The following is a 7500-nucleotide window of genomic DNA, read 5'->3' as shown; positions in this document are numbered from 1 at the left end:
TACCTGTACTCTCGAACTTCATGCCTGCGTTGGTTACTTGTGCAATTATTAATCATTTCTGTTTAGCTCGGGAATCTATTCACCAAGGCAAATTATAATTTCAGCACCGAATGCGAAAAAGGACTGATGTTTATTCTTTGGCGGAGAGCAAAGTAGAGAGTGGATTACATGTCCCTACATCACACAATAACAAGTTCAGCACCCACGGTTTTGAAAACAACCCAAACAAGATGATAGTGACCAGGTAAATTCGTACAAGCAACTTTTTGATTAACAAATTAGTTATGACAGTTTTTTATTCGGTATTCATGTTGTGGCATCGGTTATTTTAAGCGTTATTGCAATTTCGTATGAGATATATTTCAGTTTTCGTTGCCTTCTTCAATTACCTTTATTTGCCGTAAATAAAATAAATAGACAACTTAAGTACTGTTAACCTTAAAATTACGTTTAGGAACTAATCCTGTAAAGGGTTATTTTCTTTTATTTGTCGATCTCTTTCTGTTAGACATGGTCGCTGTTCGTGTTCGTTCAACGGCTGTTGACACCATAAAAGAACAGATGCCAAAAATTTTATTCTCGCTCTTGTCGGAGCAAGGATGGATGATACTCGTAATATAAGTTGGTTTCCGAAAGAAGCTTGAACTTTTACTATATTTGGATCAAAAGATGGCCTAAATTTCATCTTAGGAAAATCTTTCGTGACATGGATGGGTGTTGACATCTGTTGATTGACACCTGTCAATCTGAATAATTTGAAACTGCTTTGGTAAGCTACTGAAGGACCATTCTTCGTTCAGGGAAAATGATAATAAAATTGATTGTATTGTGTGGTCTGGAGGTCTTTCTGATTTTTATGCTAATTTTGGTTAAATTTTTAGGATTTTGGCCCCAAAACCAGGGGGGGGGGGGGGGGGGGGTGGTCTAAATACCTTGAGAAAAGTCCCAAAGCCAACCCACTCTGTCTTCACGGATTTTTTGGTGTATCCTTCATTTTGGCTAAGTTTCATTGAAATCGGTGTGATGGCTTGTATCACACCTGCCTGGTCCTCTCATGAACTCAGTCTTAATGACCCCCCACTTGAGAAAAATAACTGGAACGCTGCAGTTCAATACCACCTAGTTCAGTTCCTTCTGTTTTTGTGTAACACGTTCCACAGGCAACCTAGTGTATGCTTCAGGGAGCGTCTAGTTCAGTGCAGTCTTCGATTTGCCGTTGTTTACACAGCTCCGTCGTCTGTCTTATATAATTGAAAGACTTTCTTGTGGCCTGCATGTGACGTATAACAATACAGGATGCCAGCTCTCTTATGACATTGGCTATTATAAAAACACCCGCGAAAACGGGAAACACATGATGAGGCATTGCAATTCGTTCTGGGTAATTCAGCGAATTTGATCGCCTTCGACACCAGTAGGTCGAACAACTCTAGCGAACACACGACAACCGTACCAAGGAATCATTTCATTGGATACCGTCAAGATAGTTCATTGCCATTTCATCTTTTACTGAAAAATGTATAGGTTTTCTGGCAGACTAGTTTCTGTAATCGACAGACGGGGGAAATACTAATTGGAATTTAGACAGTTGAAAATTGCCACGCGGTTGTAGATTTCAAAAACTACTGATGATGCGTGGCGATTGATCATGCGCAAAAAAAACAGGTTTAGCAAGTCGAAACTGGACTGACTCATCCATTTCTTTGGGTGTGCGGCAAATCTTCCCCACTTGTCTAGGAAGATCGAAGGAGACTGTGCTCGCAGGGTAGTATTGATCCGAACCGTGAGTTCAAAATGACTTTCACCTACTGTGTAGTATTAACACTACTAGCTCTAGTTGTACATAAATATTTCATGATTTTCGCTTCAATTTAATATATAGATTTAGCCAAGCCTAAAAGCGAAGCTCCCGGGTTGTTTATTCTTACTGGCTCTAGGATTCGTGAAAATAAAAGGCTTCGGAATTGTCCGCGTTTTGGTTTTCCCGGATATTGCTTAATTATGTCACTTTTTTTCGCTGCCTAACTAGTCAATTCCACGGTTACTTTCACCCAAAAAAACCGACTGATCGCGTGAATCACGAAGGGAAGAATGCGATATCGGTTTTTCCACCGAAATTTACTGTCGAATTCACCAGTTAATTTTTCTTGAATCGCAAGAGTTTTAACAGAAAACAAGAAGATCCTTAGCAAGCGAACGGAAAAGGAAAGAAGCCATTTCAGAGTCGACTGTCAAAAGCCAGCGAATAGGAATCACGCTAAAATTAGAAATCACAGACGTACTATAGCTCGTGATGTGACAGATCGTCTTTGTCGGTTCAAGGTCAAAAGGGGGTTTTATTGATGTACTTTATTCCACTTTATCTCTGAAAACGAGATCATTTACATTTTGATGTATTCCATTAAAATACGCCAGCTTGGCTTAGAACCAGAATCGGCTAGAAAGGACAAACTTCAAACAAGATCTCCAAAAAGTATCTGTACGTGCTCTAAACAAACTTCAGAAAACACAAGCTAACATAAGGGCAAAGTTTTCTTGTCACTGTCAAGGCACATCGAAAAACAATTAGGCAAACGGAGTGAAAAAACCTGTTGTTTGCTCGCATTTTAAAGCCAAACGAAGCAACAAACAGATCAATTATTTCTGTCCAAAAAGAGTACAGATGATTGTTAATTAATTGTCAGCGCTGAACTTAAAAAAAAAAAAAAAAACAGCTGATTTCGGTGAGCTCTAAGCTTGAACCCGCGATATGGTCACGTGATACTGGTCAGCGGATACCATGTGACAGGTGTCAATTGACCATAACATTGATGTCCAGTATCAAAGATGTATGCTCTAAACTAGCTAGAGTGCCAACTGGAGTATTGCCTCCTGGATGAGCTCTAAACTTGAGCCCGTGATATGGTTACGTGATACTGGTCACATTGGCATACATGGAGCGGTGGACGGACGTACGGTCGTACGGTGACCAAAACCAAAATTCCTCGCATCGATGGGTTACCATTTTTTTCTTAACTATGGCGCTCCGCGCGCGCGAAGCTCCGCTATAAATTTGAATAATTAACTAAATCTTGTCGCCTGACTGTCGTCATAGGAACTGCACCAGCAATTATCGCTGTTCAGTGCAGCTGCTGATGAAAGCTTTCTTTGTGGTTAACGTAATTCACTTGAAATTGTTCTACTATCAAACTTTTTGGAAACTTGGCATAATTAACATTCATGATATGAACATTAATTTAATGCAATAAAAAAATGGAGTCACCGTGCTTGTTTACTCGCCAGCAGGCTCTTACTGTTTTCGCGTTAAAAATTCGAATCATCTTCATACAGAATTAAGTCTTCGTTACTTCAGAGACACAAAATTTTATTCTGAAAATAAAGCTTCTTTTATTTACATAAGCAGTATTGCTTCATTTACGCCGTCTTTGATTCCTTGGTTGTGGGAATAGTGCACGTTTTGAGACAGTTCCGTGGTTACCTTGAAGTCGTCGCCTTGGGCAAAATATACCCAGTACGGAACAGTTTTCCAAAAAAGTTTTGTTCTACTATCAAACTTTTTTTCTTCTTCAAATATTTTCTTTATTAGACTGTTCTTAGCAAATACCTGTTTGAGAGAAAAGGAGCATTTATTTCGCTAACGGGTTTAGTTTGAGCGAAATCTCTTACGTTTTGTATGCGCACGTGCTCGTGTGCGTGCGCTAATGACGCGAAAATCGTGCGCAGTAGGGATGCGCAATGCAAAACTAGGGATGCTTTTATGTAATTTCTTAGCTTTACAGCCTAAAATTCTTGCCGTAATAAAACAGTTGTTAGGGTTGTCCAGTGCATACGGTTCTGTGACGCGGTGGGAGTACTTTAGAAACTATACTGAAACTGAACTTGACGGTTGAAGAGCTACACCGAGTCCATCTTCGGTATACATCTTAATAAAGAATTTTTGTTCGAAAACATTGGTGTTTTTACATGTGCCTATGAGGCACCTTTTAGATAATTGAGGGTTAATGCGTTGATAAAACTAAGAATATTTATGAACATCTGCTAGCAATGATTAAAAATTATAAGTAACTTTCGAGCACTATTTCTAAATTTCAAGCACTTTTTCAAAAATTCGAGCACTATATGAGCACTTTTTCCAGGACGTGCCTACGTTGGCGTCAATGAAATGAAAACGGACGAATCAGCTGAAAAAAAAAAAGTACAACAACGCCAAAGCAATGAAACCAGGCTTACTACATGATAATAAGAGAAATTTTGCCCGTGAAAATTACCAAAATTAATGAAAAATGCACTCTGTCTCAGCCAATCATCATTTATTAATTTTGCCCTCTATGTCATAAACGTAGTTAATGGCAGATTTTTATGTATATATATATATATATATATATTTGTTTTTTTTTGCAGATACCTGTTTCGAAAGATTTTCCAGTGTACGCTGTTACACACGCGCACTCGTAGCTGTCATCCTCATACTTTGCCAAGCAAGTTTTCCCATTCTTACATGGTTCGTTCTGGCAAGGAGTCTTTAAAAAATAACACATCATTATGATTATCCCACTGTCGCTATTAAATTCACTCTGTGAATTAGAGAAGATGCCTAGGATAATTACTTGACCTTTCCCAGTTCAGATTTTACATGCCTTTCTTGCCTGCAGAATTAACTTGCAGCAGTATATTTGGCTTTGACAGTAATTTTGCGTTCTTAACTTACCTATTTTGAGAAGCAAGCTAGCGTAGATTTTTCATACATATTAGCAGTTTCTTTTGTCAAAGCCAAATATATGTTTAATAATGCATGAGCCGACGTAGTTTGGGAAACATCCCTTTCACATTTTCAATTTATGCGTGATTTTTGCTCGATTTTATATCTATTTTGCAGCCAAGGGAAACGAATCCTATTCTTTCCAAGCATTTAAAATTGTGCTTAAAAATAAACTTTCTACAGAGCCGTCTCGTGTGCGCTAGTTCGTGAGCCTCTAGCTGTATTATATTTCAACGGTTCGGTTGGTTATCTAAATTTCAATCTAGTGCAGTATTTGTTGTGATATAATTGTTTTCTTGCTTGTTCCTTTCAACTAAGAAGAAAATTGGATCTCTTGCTCACCGTGATGCTGAAATGATGATGATGCTGGCTGGCCACAAAGTTATGCGAATCTTTGTATTTATCACTGGGCACTAGTTCGCATAAAGTCTTTTGCGTTGCAATGTCCCTGATCGCAACGACATTGAAAGAGAAACAAGAAGCGTGTCGTAAACAACTCAGTCCACAGCCTTCAAATGCATCTACCATAACTTGGATTAAAGGAGTAATGTTTAAGTAGTGAAAACTGTTCATCTCAAAGTTGGCAAACCATTGTCCTCCATCTCGCATCAGGCTTGTGGCGTTTGCTCCGTAACGTACATTTAAAAATAACCCAAGAATCAAAATGATCCTGACAGGAAGACACGAGTCGGTCGACATATTATAATCAGCCACCTTTCAACAGAATTGCTTCGTAGAGGAAAAACACACCCAGGGTGAGCTGACGGCATTAAATAATTAATAAAAATGCATTTATTTTTAATTAACAGATGTTCGACCATTTTCAGAAAAAAATACTTGATTTAAATGCAGATTATAACCACTACATGGAAGTTTTCGTCCCAATGACAAGTTGTTTTGCTTTCCCCAGCTACTTGAAAAAATGATGTCAAGATTTCCCACTGCTGAATCTTCATTTTAAAATCATTTATGTGAAATATAATTCCATGCCGGGCTAGAAAAAGTGATATTTCCTTGGATGAGTCAGCGCACTGCAAAAGGAGATGCAATCAATCATTTTTAACAATTAACTGACTATTACAGCACGTGCTGTTTTAGGTAAATATAATTTCAAAATTCCTTAAGAAATTCAGGAGGGTGTAAACCAATTCAAAAGTGGAATTTAGTTTACGTGGATATTACTGTAAACCCGATACAAATCTCAACTGTCTGAAAGTGCGGGGAGGGTTTGAAAAGCTAGCGGGGAAAAACTGGGGTTTATGAATTGATAATGAATTACTACAGAATACTGATAGATCTATTAATATTCTGTGTAAATGATACAGAATACGAATTAAGCTTTTAGTGTTCTGTTTAAATACGACACAGAAAACCCAGACATTTGATTGAGAGCAAAGAAACAAAGCAAAAGAAATCAAAAACAAAGTTATTTCATTCGCCTTAAAGAAACCAAACTACTGAAACGATTTGCAATTAATTTGAGTCAAAAATAAAGCTACAGGCACGGGAAAACGGCCTCAACATTTGCTTTAACATCCGTTCGATTTTGTTGAACCGTTTTGTGCTGAAACATGTCGAATCAATGTTGAATGACTGAGTTTACAAGCGTTTAAACTTTGCTTCAACAGCCATTCAGCATTTCTTTTGTTATCTCGAATGTTGAATAAAGTTGAAGACGTTTGCCCCCCCTCTTTCAACACTGTTGGGTATGCGCCTGCGCACTAATCGGTCTCTCAATGACGTATGCATGTCCGTATCCATAGTAACAAGTCCGTATCATAGTGACAACCGCGGCTGCAGCCTGGGACTGAACCCCGGACCTCTCGTGAAGCCTTGTTGAATCGAACGTTGATGATGTGTTGAAACAGTTTGCCAACCCACCCCAGCAGTCAGCAGCGTTGAACAATCGAACGGATGTTAAAGTCGTTTTCCCGGACCTTTAAACTTTGCTTCAACAACCATTCAACATAATTTCTTTCGTTCTCGCGAATGTTGAATGAAGTTGAAGCCGTTCGGCCAAAGATCAAAGATGGTGTCTTTCTCGAGTACATCTACTTTTCCAGCACTTCCAGCGACCAACAATCTGATAACCTATCCCATTGGTCTTCTGCAGTTATGAAGGTTTTGCTGGTCCAGCCCTCGTCTGCAGCAGCTGAACGAGTCTTCTCTATTCTTAACTCATCGTTTAACGATTCACAAGAGCCGCTGCTCTCGTAGACTATTTACAGGCTTGCATAATGCTTTAGTACAATTATAACCGATAACACAGAGATTAAAAACATGCATAGTTGTCTTTGTACTGAACTGAGGGCTCTGCTTGGATGGCGTCCAAAACAAGTATGTGGGCTAAAACTTTTTGACCCGGATTCAGAACCCAGAAACGGTTGATTTTGATAGCATTTGTTAATCATTTGGCTTTTTGAGGTGCGCACATGCGTATTTTCGATGCTAAAGACTGTAAGACTGGATGGTGGACTATATGAATGTTCATTAAAGTCAGAATTGCATGATAGAGTTAAGCTACTGGTGATACTTGGTTTCTTTGATATGGTTAAAGCAGATAAATCAACAGAAAACCATTTTAAAACGGAAAGAAGATGCCAGGAGGCGCTGGCGGACATACCTTCGTCGCAGTCGCTTTGCGCCAATACTGTTTGTTAAGTTGTTGACTCGCGCTTTTTTGCCAGTTGTACCGGTGCGGAAAATATGGGCAAAACCGAGGGTCAACACGTTTTGGGAGG

General features: G+C 38.9%; 1 pseudogene; it reads right to left on the bottom strand.

The window, feature by feature from the left end:
* The window catches only part of LOC138035410 (uncharacterized), a 24257-nt pseudogene extending 18809 nt beyond the window's left edge, over positions 1-5448 (bottom strand).
* Positions 5449-7500: the final 2052 nt, after the last annotated feature.

The sequence above is a fragment of the Montipora capricornis genome, unplaced genomic scaffold (assembly GCF_036669925.1).
Source record: "Montipora capricornis isolate CH-2021 unplaced genomic scaffold, ASM3666992v2 scaffold_383, whole genome shotgun sequence".
Classification (NCBI taxonomy): Eukaryota; Metazoa; Cnidaria; class Anthozoa; order Scleractinia; family Acroporidae; genus Montipora; species Montipora capricornis.
Note: the sequence above shows the minus strand (reverse complement) of the source record. Positions and strands in the feature narration are given on the sequence as shown.